Here is a 12,252-nt window from a genome sequence, read left to right on the forward strand (position 1 = left end):
TATTGAAAATTTTAAGTTTAATGTTTCATTGCGCTCTGAAATGAAAGCATAGTAGAAATAAGTAATTGGAGTTTAAAAAAGAAATCATGGAATCAGTTTATAGACCAAAACGTATTCTAAACTTTTGACTCATCAAAGGAGCCACCTTTGGCAGATATAACAACTGAACACATCCGTGGCATTACTTCTACAATAGAAATCAAAAAGTCTTCAGAAAGTTATTCCCATATCTCTTGCAGAAGTTCTCATAAATGTGGCACTTGTAGGTTGCTTTGCCTGCCTAAGTTCCACTTTCCAGTTCATCCCAAATCAGCTCGATGGGGTTTTAGTCTGGAGACTGTGCTGGCCGCTCATATTTTCATGTTTACCGTCTTGTTCTTTTTTCCTGAGGTAGTTCTGGCATAGCTTGGACCTTTGGGTCTTTGTCTTGCTGTGCTTGAAGCTGTTGTCCTTTGAGCTGTTTATCCTCCAAGCTGTCCACTGATTCAGTTGTGGCTTTGGGTCTGCCAGACCTTTTCCTGTCAGTTTTTTTTTAAATGTACATTATTTTTCAGTTTTGGGTGGCCACATGGATGACATCAAGCTGTATGCCAAGAGTGAATGAGACATTGATTCACTGACCTTCACCACCAGGATATACAGCAAGGACATTGATATGTCGTTCATATTGGAGAAGTGTAGTCAGATGGTAACAAAGAGACATGAAGACAAGGAAGGAAGAATAAAGACCGCCCGTGTGTGTATATGTGAGAACCACAAGAAGGCAGTGAAAATATTCCACAGATTTTGCTGCAGATTTCTCAGCTGCTCATCCAAATTCCCCATTCAAGCACATCCCGTTGATGTTTTATTGGACTGAGATCTGCTTACTGTGGAGGCTAATGGAGTACAGTCTTTTTCTTCCATTGTCCATTTTTGGTGAGTCGTGAAATGTGAAATGTCGCCTCAGTTTCCTTACCTTCTTTCTTCACCTGAATTTTGAATGTGTGGGATTTAATTCTACTCGAGATTTTTTGGGTGTTATTTCTACCATTGTCTAAGATTAAATACAATTTTCTCTAATACTCAGCATCTGATGCTGGTTAATGTAGATATAAGTTCTGGGAATTGGGATAAGTTAAAAAAAATTTTTTGTGATTCATATAATCTTACTGTCACATATGGTTCCTATATAAATGGTAAATGGTAAATGGCCTGCATTTGTATAGCGCTTTACTTAGTCCCTACGGACCCCAAAGCGCTTTACACTACATTCAGTCATTCACCCATTCACACACACATTCACACACTGGCAATGGCAAGCTACATTGTAGCCACAGCTGCACTGGGGCGCACTGACAGAGGACAGGGACACATAGGTATGAATAGAGCTGGGCGATAGAACGATAACGATATGTATTGCGAAATAACTTTTTCTCCATAGAAAAATTAAACTATTGCGATAGACCTCACCGCTCTTGTCCTCTTAAAAAACAAACAAACAGCCAATCCAAATTAAGTAGTGCAGAGCCGAAGCAATCACAGCCGCAGCGTCACGTCACATGACTTATTACGTACAGCACAAGTGCCAAGCTGCACATGTGTATTTGTTTTGGGAAGCAGCCAGCCACTTTGCCGCCTGGGTAACGGAGGAAATGAGTGTGCCGACTAGAGAAAAATCAACCGAGAGCGTGACCGAAGGTTACCGAAGAGAAAACAGATGATGGTTCCAATGCCGGAGAGATTGTCGAACGGAAGAGCCATAGAAGTTCCGTAGTGTGAAGGTATTTCGGCTATTTCAAGTCTGACAAAAAGAGTAGCGCGCACTGTAAATTGTGCCGAAAGCCAGTCTGGAAATGCAATAAACCGGTGCATGCTCAATCTCTGACTGGAAGCGCTAATTCATCATTCGGCTTTTGTCAGACTAAAGTAACTGTTAAAACTGTTTGAAAAGCTAAGCTATACAACAAGGAGAGATTGAGAATTTCCTTTTAGTTCTCAGTTTATTTGATATTGACAAAAGTTAGTCAATTTTTTCTGTTCTTCTGTAAAACAAACTAAGATTTATTTTTAGAATTAATATTTTGTTTCTAAGTGGAACTGACAATGTAGTAGTCTGTTTTGTTTGTTCTATTTTGAAACTTAAATGGTTTAGCGGCTGCCTTTTGTGTAGTTTGCAAAATTTGCCTTTATTTATCTGAAAAAGTCTCATGTTTCTTTAGTACATCTACCCTGTTGAACTTATTATGGGAAATAAATATTTAAATCAAAACAAACTGCTGATTATTTCACATTTTACTTGTGAGCAACGGCACATTTAAATCTTACAAATATAGTTATTTGGCTTATATCGTGATATATATCGTTATCGCCTGAAATGAAAAAAACATATCGTGATATGAAAAAATCTCATATCGCCCAGCTCTAGTGAAGGAAATTGCCTTCCCGGGTTTCCTCCGTGGCGTGAGCGATAAGCAGAGTTTGTCCTTTCCTTATAAGACTCCTAATTATTCAAAGTAACACTCAGGTATGCCGTTCAGCGGGGTTAGTTACGATATCGGGAGCAGCTAGGAGAACAAAGTGATACAGAAACTGTTCAGATTGCTTTCCCAGAATCAACTCAAAGGTTTATTTGATACACAGCAGTTTATATAGAGAAAAAAAAGGTTCGTGTGTCAGCTTTCCCAGTTCAAACCGGTACAGACTAAATAAGGAAACGTCTTCCTGCCTTCTGAGCAAAGTATCCCTTGTGTAGTTTATCAGTTCAGCTATAATTTATGATCATCCCAGCAAAATACACTCCTAGACATAAAATACAGAGTTCTTTCATTAGTGAATTCTGAGACAAACCACCTAGCCTTTAACGAGCCTTTTTCTAAGAGATAAGGAAGGGAGGATGGGAGTAAGGAAGTGGTCTCATCTCTGTGGTGTTTTCGACCTTGGGGTACCAGCTTGTGAGTCCTACACATTAATTCTTGGGTCACAGAGAAAGAGAAAAACAACTAGTAGATGAGCCTTATTGAGTAACAGTTTTCCTGTATAAAACAATATCCCGTAAATGCTTACCGTGGTATCAAAATATCATAACAGTTCTCCCCTTTTATCATGTAATGATAACATAGTATAAAGACAGAATGTAATAACATAATATAAAGATAAATCATAAATGTGAAACAAATCATAAATGTGAAACAAATCATAAATGTGCCTTCGAGTGAGCTTAATATCAAAATCTTAAAAAGAAGAAAAGAAAAAGAAGAAAACGTCAGTCTCTTCTTTGACGATTGAGTAATTCACAATCTAATGCTCAATACATACATCAGGATCATCATTGATGACATCTGACACATAATCTGGGTCAATTTGTGCCAATTGCAAATACATTGAAGTAGCTGTAGTAGTAGCTATACGGGTTATTATTGAACGTACACAGGGTACCACACAACAGGCAATAATCATCAAAAACAAAATAATACATGCTACAATGGTTACAAAAGCTACAATTAGTTCCTTCCATTTTCCAAACGTGTCCTGCAGCCACTTGTCTAGCCACTGACCGTGACCTGCATTGGCTCTTAGTTCTATCTGCAATGCTTCAAGTTTATTCATAGCTAGTGTGAATGAACCGTTAGGGGCGGTATTATTGGGAATGAAAGTACAACAAACATCTCCGAACATCGCGCAAACACCTCCTTTCTCAGCTAACAGCATGTCTAAGGCCATCCTATTTTGCATGGTCATTAAAGAGGTAGCCGACATCTGTTCTCCTAGGGCCTTAAGGGCCGTATTGGTCAAATTAGTAAGTCTTTGCTGATTGTAATAAACATAATTGATCCAGGCTACATTTTTGTTTACCTGTATATGCGGTATTAGTGAGACAAACCCTGCGGATATTTCCCCTTGTGCCTTCAATTCCCTTGGTATCCCGCGTGGAACCCCTATAGCATCTATGTAAACGTTATGTGAGTAAGTGGAGCGTCTTGTACGTTTGCTGGATACAGGCAGATCTGAGGTTTGTTGTATTAGTAGTTCTTGAGCTAAAGTTACTAGACCGCAGGTACCGGTCCAATTAACAGGTAAAGCCACTCTAAGGGTATTATTGCACATCCAATAAGCATGTGGGATTGGTCTGGTCAGGCGCGAAGCTGTAAAGCCTTTTAATATGCCTCCCCAGTACGAGTCGTTTAGTGTGTTGGGCGAATGCAGGATTGTGGAGTTATCTGAATGCGTACTTATATATGCATATAGATAAAAAAACATATGTCTATGTTGTGTCCTGTCAACACTCGCTGCTAGCCATGTTTCGTTACAGCGTGCTCCTGGAGAGTCAGAAAAAAATGTATAGTTTTGCGCGTCATAATTTATGTTTTCAAGTTTTGGTCGGTGTATGCATGTCATCAAGATATTTGCGTGATGGCGCACCTGTTTTGGGGGCGAGACAGGTTCAGTGCGGTCTTCGGGGCGCTTCATTGGGTTACAGGGGTGGGTAGAGTCGTTAATCATGCTGACATCCTTACTAGAGACTTGTCCTGTGTATATGAGTAAACAATCTAAAGGACTTAGTTCTACTCGCACCGCTTCAATCAGGGTTACTGTTAAGGGCCCCTTTTCATCATTTTTGAATAGCATCTTTGTCAGGGGAAAACCTGAGATTGGGTATCCCACTATAACCTGTTCTGGATTACCCTTTGAACAGACATAACAATTGCTGTTTCCTAAATCACGAGCAGCTGTTCTAGCATTTTCATACCAGGAGTTGACTCCTACTCTAGAGGGTGCATAAAATGGTTTATTAGTGGCGTCTATGTTGTCATTTACTCATTTTAGGGAACGTTAAGAGTGCATTAATTAGGTGTCTCGCAAAATAGAGCATCAAGTATCGTCAGCAAAATATGACCTGCAGAAATGTGAACATGGTTGCAGTTTACAATACAAAATAGCAAAGAAAAATCCTAAGGTTAATGCGATAAGTATGATGAATAACCTAAATATATAAGAAAAACAGTTCTTCAATCGTCTTCTGGCCTGGTCCCAGGTTCGAGAGACATCGAATAAGCGCCGTATGATGACAATGGGCATTTCATTTTCTTCATTATCAGGATGGAGTGAGTCTAGCTTTATCAGGTTAGACATCATGTGGTACTTTTGGCTTTCTATTCCTGCTGGATGTTCGAGTACCTTGCTGTGGCTCTTTCAGACGTTGTGTGTTAATCAGTGATTGCGTGTGTGCACTGGATCCGGGCGCTGGCTCGCCTGAGATGTCATCTACCCGTGTGTGTTTATTTGCTCTAGTTCCGGGCGCTGGCTCGCCGGAGATGTCGTCTGCTTGATCCGACGCCTGAGATGGTCCGATTGGGCTGGTCTTAACCCTGCTGGCATGAATCCACTGAGGTTGTCCATCTGTTAGGATGCTGGTTCTCGTCACTGCCAGTACAGTCTGGGGGCTGGAAAACGCGGCCTCCCCGAGTGTTCTTGGTTTTAGTGACTTCACTAGCACCGCGTCCCCTGGTCTCCACTTGTGGGTTGGATCTGTGGAGGGGAGAGGCTGGGAGAGACAAACTTTCTGATAGTTATTATTCAGTGTTTCTACCAGATTGTGGACATAGTCGGACAATGCAGTGTCTATGTCCCCTTCCAATAGCGGTGCCCCTCTGGAAGCTGACCATGGTGTTGGAAATGGTCTTCCCATGATTATTTCAAATGGAGATAATTTGGTTGCTGCGGATGGAGTCATTCTAATCTCACAGAGGATTTGAGGAAGTAGTTTGATCCAGGTCATTCCTGTTTCTATCATTGCTTTAGTCAGGCGATTTTTTATGGTCCTATTCATTCTTTCTACAACTCCTGAACTCTGAGGATGGTATGGCACATGATATTTCCAGTCTATTCCTAGAGTTTTAGTACACTTTTGAATTACTTCTGATGTAAATGAAGGTCCTCTATCACTGTTAATTTGGTGAGGTATTCCGAATCTGGGTATTATTTCATTGCACAACTTTTGACAGACTACTTCTGCAGTTTCTTTTGAGGTTGGATAAGCTTCTACCCATTTACTAAATTGATCCACTATTACCAGTAAGTACTTGATGCTTCCTTGTGCTGGCATGTGTGTGAAATCAATTTGTAATGTATGAAATGGAAAATCTGGTTGTGGTAAATGCTGATGTTCTGCTTTTGGTCTTCCTACATTAGTTCGTGCACATGTTAGACAGGTTGCTAATATGCTTTTTACTGCATGCAATGTTTTCTCAATTACAAATCTTGATTTTATTGCCCCTATTACCCCTCCCTGTCCGACATGACTCACACCGTGAAAATGTCGGACAAGGACTGGCAGCAGGGAAGATGGGAGGGCAATCAAACCCTCAAGGTTTTTATATAGGCCATCTCTGTCATCTAAGGTACAGCCATTATTCTCCCAATAGGTGTAATCACAGGCAGATGCTTGCGCTTGTATGAATTTTAAATCAACATTTGTTTCGAAATAGTCTGGGAGTGTAACAAGTGGCAGCTGTAGGGGCACAGATAATACTTCCTGTGGAGGTGGGAGCTGCGATGCAGCTGCAGCCTTGGCTGTCACGTCTGCTAAGGCATTACCTGTTGCTTCGTCTGTGTCAGCTGTACTGTGTCCTTTCGTTTTTACAACTGCAACGGCCGATGGCAGCTGTATAGCCTGCAAAAGTCTCTGCACAAGATCAGAATTAGCAATCGGTTTTCCATCAGCAGATCTAAATCCTCTTTGTCTCCACAATGTGCCAAAGTCATGTACGACGCCAAACGCATAGCGGCTGTCTGTGTAAATTGTCACACGCTTATCCAAATGGAGCTCACAGGCGCGTATTAAAGCCATGAGCTCTGCTTTTTGTGCTGAGTGAAATGGTAATGAGTGAGCCTCTAGTATGATGTCAGGCAATGTCACCACTGAATAGCCACAAAGAAATGAGTTGTCATTCGGCCTTGAACAGGACCCGTCCACATAAACCGTGGCTGAGTCTGGGATAGGTGTTTGCTCTAAATCTGGACGTGGTGCTGTGGATTCCTGTATACGTGTCATGCAGTCATGAACGTCAAGCCTGTCTGAGCCATCCTGTCGGTCAGAAGAACACAGCATATGGATCAATAAATGTGCTGGCGAATTGGGTGTGCTGCTTGCTTTTATGGTGAGGTTTGCTGTGGAGGTCAGTGTAGCTTCATAACCTGAGCGACGTTGTGCAGTCATGTGTTGTGTAGTTATGTTTGCTAGAATGGTCGTGACCTGGTGATTGGTGTGTAGAATAGTGTCATGTGAGAGTGTAAGCTTCTCGCAGTCCCTTATCATGATAGAGCAAGCTGCTACTGCTCTCAGGCAGGCCGGCATCCCCTGAACTACTGCTGGCAATACCTTTGAATAGAAGGCTACTGGACGGTAGCCACTGCCATGCTCTTGGGCCAGTACACCTGTGCAGGTCGTGCCGTTCTCTGTAACGTACAGATGGAAAGGTAAGTGGTAGTCAGGCAGACCCAAACAAGGGGCGGAGGTCAGCACTCCCTGTAATGCATTGAAAGAGGCAGTCATTTCTGTGGACCACAGTATTCGAGGAGGCTTGTCTTTTTTACAACAGTCACGCAGAATGTGGTCATGAAAAGAACAGTCTGGTATCCACTGTCTGCAATAGTTCACCATGCCCAGCAAGGACAACATTTCCTTCTGTGTAGTGGGACGAGGGACAGAGGTCACAGCTTTGACCCTGTCTGCAGTCATGGAACGTTTTCCGTGAGACAGTGTGAATCCCAAATATTGAACAGAAGTCTGACAGTACTGCATTTTCTTTGCAGATGCTTTGTGGCCAGTCTTTTGGAGGTGCTGGAGAAGCATGTGTGTAGCAGTTTGACATAGTTTTTCACTCCGAGCACAGAGGAGGAGGTCATCCACATGTGGATCAGGGTGCAGCCCTGGAGGAGTGAAGCACCATTGAGAAAGCAGCAGAGCTGTCTATCATGCCTTGGGGCAAACGAGTCCAAGTGTACTGCTTATTTCTATGTGTGAATGCAAATAACGGCTGTGTATCTTCATGCACAGGCACTGAGAAAAAGGCAGAGCATAAATCCACCACGGTAAAATGTGTGGCTGTGGATGGAATACATGTCAATATGCTGGGGACATCTGGGACCAGAGGTGGCAAAGGGATAATGACTGCATTAATTTGTCTTAAGTCTTGTGTGAAACGCCATACGCCAGGTTTGTTAGGCTTTGGCACAGGATTGACAGGAGTATTATATGGAGATACTGTAGGCTTTATTACTCCTGTAGTCTCTAAATCTCCTATCATGACATCTAGGGCTGCGGCTTTTTCGGCAGAAATGGGATGTTGCTTGACATATACTGGCTTATTGTTTTTTTTTTTAGCTGTGCGTGATAAGGTATACAGTCAATAAATCCTATATCATTCTCACTTTTTGACCATAATGTCATATTCTGGTATTCAGCTGGCAATGTAACTGCAGAAATAGTACAGTGGATAGGGTAGGTTAGATGTATGTGACGACATATTTCGTAACCTATGTCTGAGTTATGTAACAAAATCACTGTTTGACCTTCACTTGTGTGAGCAGTTATCATGTTGTTGAACAGTGTGAGAGAAACAAAAGTGTGGCTCCCAGTCATGGGATTACCTGTTAGTGGCGTCTGTACACGTTTTTTTGGCACAGTGTGTGACATAGAGTACCGGACAAAAAGGATGTTGAGTTCATTCTCTGCTGAGGGTCCAGCTGACACAGAGGATGTTCCTTCTCCATCATGTCGGTACATAGGGCAGAGAAAACATAAGCTGTTATCAGTGTCAGCAAACATTTCACACTTTGTGTTAAATTAAATACACAAATTCATTTTTGCTTTGGGTGTCTGCGGCTGCTGGAAAACTGAGCTAAATTTGCACCTCTAGCTTGTCCAACAGTGCATAAAGCGTTTTATGAATACTAGGATAGATTCATCAGGCTTCTGTTTACACATAGTTACTGCATTTAAGTCAATTTTGTCTCTGGACATTGTTAGCAGGAATTTCTTTAGATTCTTAAAGAAATCGGTGATTTTGTCATTATTTACCCACAAAAACTCTGCAGTTGTGGATGCTTTATCATGCTTTGGGTCTAATTCACCTATCTCTCTTATGAGTTGTGACTCGGTTACTCCAGGAATGCATTGACACAATATGTACCTGTAATCCGGACCACCCAAATGGTGATATCTGGTACTTCTCTGTAGTGCAGAGACAAAGGCTGTAGGATTTTTAAGAGGATTGGGAAGCTCTTTAATAGTTGTCACTAATTCTGAGATTTTAGGGGGCTGAATACAACACTGATCTCCTATTATCATAAAGGGGTAAGCGTCATTGACGTCACTAGATTTTGGGTTTGTTTGTTTACTACCGCGAGTGTTGGCGTGAGGACCTTTGTCATTCCGGCTTTGTTTTTCCTTTTTTCCTTTTAGATAAGTCTTTATTAAAGTTCGGGTAACAGGTATTTCTTTAGCTACCTCTAAACCTCTAGCTACGATATCGTGGCGTTTCATGTGGGTGTCTATTGTGGACACTGCCTGATGCAAAAGTTTTTCTTCATAGACGTCTAAATTGTTTTTCATAAGTTCCTCACATTCTTCTTTCAAAAGTTTTTCTCTCTTTCTATGTTCTGCTAATTCTTCCTCGCGGCGTATATATTGTTTTTCCTGATCTTGTTCAATTAGGTGTCTAAGATCCGTTGCATGTGATTCAGGTTCTGTGTCACTGTCTTTTAAGCTGGTTGGATCAAAGCGCTGACGTTGTTTGCATGCGGCTGCTGCAGCAACTATTAATTCGGTCTCATCTTCGTAAGGCGGCGGGGCTGTGGGCTGAATGGCTGAGCATGCAAGACTAGCTTTTCCCGCGGTAGATTTATTTTCTATGCTGGAGCCTGCACTAGTTTTATTTGATGTAAAAGTATCTACACCTGGTTCCGGTCCCTTTTTCCATAGCGGTAACATTTGATGCATCACGTCGCGGCATTCTATCATATATTTTCTACAGGACTTTTTAAGCAGACTACTTTTCTCATCACAAATGATATTCAACATTTCTACTGACCTGTTTTCTGGCGATAATCGTTCGGGATAAGGCTCCGGAAATAAATTAGAATGCATTGAACTTATAGTCCGTAAGTTGTAAACAAAGTCAGTCACATAAGCACTTCCGCATGTTCTGGATACGTAATCATGGAAGTCTTCGCCGATTCGTGGACGTGGGTTACACGTAACTGGAAATGGGAGTCGTACTGAGCTGTTGTTTGAGACTTTAAATTTAATTTTTGTTGGTTTTACAGGTAATTTTGATTTTTTATCGGACTTGTCTGTGGTTTTTGAATTATTCTGACCCATGTTCAGTGATTTCCAGAGGGGTTTACACGCTTGAAGGATTTATGTTAGTATTTTCGCTGCGGCACAGCTGAGGTTACTTTAAATTTATTGCTAGCAATTTTTTGTTTGTGTGAGCAACTCTCACTTAGCGAGCAACTTCTCGCTTAACGAGCAACTTCTCGTAAAACAACAGGCAACTTCCTGTGTCTTTCTGCTTTTAATTTACTGCTTTTAACCCTTGTATGGTAATCGGATCTGTGAGACCCGTTTTCAGTTTTCTTTTGTTTTTTTTTTGTTTGTTTTTTTTTTTAACAAAATTAAATTTAATTATTTACTAGCTTTCTGTGAGTGAGCAACTTCTCACTTTTTAACGTACGTTTCAAGATAACAGGCAATCTTCCTGTGTCACTCTTTCTGAGCAACTTCTGACTTAACGAGAAGTATTTAAGACAACAGGCGACTTCCTGTGTCACTTTTTCTGAGTGAGCAACTTCTCACTTTTTAACGTACGTTTAATTAAACAATTAATTATTATTATTTTTTAAACAAAATTAAAATATTCAAGACAACAGGCAACTTCCTGTGTCCACCAACACCACACAAGGGTTAATTTACTTTACTCGGGGACTGAGGAAGTCAGTCAGTGTATCTCTCTGGATCACTAAGTGAAACTTCGTCAGCATATCCCGTTTTTTATGGATCGATCACTGAGAGAGGTATAATAGGTCTTTATATAAATATGAAAGACGCATATTTACCTTCTGTCAGGAATCCCACTTCTGACACCAAAATTGAAGGAAATTGCCTTCCCGGGTTTCCTCCGTGGCGTGAGCGATAAGCAGAGTTTGTCCTTTCCTTATAAGACTCCTAATTATTCAAAGTAACACTCAGGTATGCCGTTCAGCGGGGTTAGTTACGATATCGGGAGCAGCTAGGAGAACAAAGTGATACAGAAACTGTTCAGATTGCTTTCCCAGAATCAACTCAAAGGTTTATTTGATACACAGCAGTTTATATAGAGAAAAAAAAGGTTCGTGTGTCAGCTTTCCCAGTTCAAACCGGTACAGACTAAATAAGGAAACGTCTTCCTGCCTTCTGAGCAAAGTATCCCTTGTGTAGTTTATCAGTTCAGCTATAATTTATGATCATCCCAGCAAAATACACTCCTAGACATAAAATACAGAGTTCTTTCATTAGTGAATTCTGAGACAAACCACCTAGCCTTTAACGAGCCTTTTTCTAAGAGATAAGGAAGGGAGGATGGGAGTAAGGAAGTGGTCTCATCTCTGTGGTGTTTTCGACCTTGGGGTACCAGCTTGTGAGTCCTACACATTAATTCTTGGGTCACAGAGAAAGAGAAAAACAACTAGTAGATGAGCCTTATTGAGTAACAGTTTTCCTGTATAAAACAATATCCCGTAAATGCTTACCGTGGTATCAAAATATCATAACATCTAGATTTGAATCACGAGAATTAATGTCATTTTACTAACTTTATCAAAATTTTAACACTTACTCCTCCCATGCTCAAACTCCATTAGACCTATATCAGTGAATATGGACTGAACCAGAGATAAAGGCTTACTCTCATATTTAATTTCACACATTTCTCAAGGGACTGAGACAGCTATAAGGGCCTCTCAAAGGATGTTTGTTATCCTTGTAAAAAAGTTCAAGAACACTATGGAAAACAATTTAATTAATACTGAATGTGTCTAAACGAGCACTGCCCCAGGGCACTGGAAAATGTCTGATAAAACAGAGCGCTTTAATTTATGAGAATTAATTACCTGCTAAAGTACACACCCCTCTATCCATATCCCTTCCAGGCCTTGTCTTTGTAACCTCCAACACCTCTTCTTATATCTAAGTGCATATTTTGATTTAAGTTTATTAAATAGAAAGTTTTT

The 12,252-nt window shown here is 41.0% G+C and overlaps 1 long non-coding RNA gene across 1 annotated transcript; it reads right to left on the bottom strand.

Moving 5' to 3' along the window:
• Positions 1 to 2,580: 2,580 nt before the first annotated feature.
• On the bottom strand, positions 2,581 to 11,017 carry LOC308383946. Its single transcript, XR_013969250.1, has 2 exons — positions 10,074 to 11,017; positions 2,581 to 5,524 (listed from the first exon to the last, which is right to left on the bottom strand). It is a non-coding gene; the product is annotated as an uncharacterized lncRNA (long non-coding RNA).
• Positions 11,018 to 12,252: the final 1,235 nt, after the last annotated feature.

The sequence above is a fragment of the Rhamphochromis sp. 'chilingali' genome (assembly GCF_963969265.1).
Source record: "Rhamphochromis sp. 'chilingali' genome assembly, chromosome: 17".
Classification (NCBI taxonomy): domain Eukaryota; kingdom Metazoa; phylum Chordata; class Actinopteri; order Cichliformes; family Cichlidae; genus Rhamphochromis; species Rhamphochromis sp. 'chilingali'.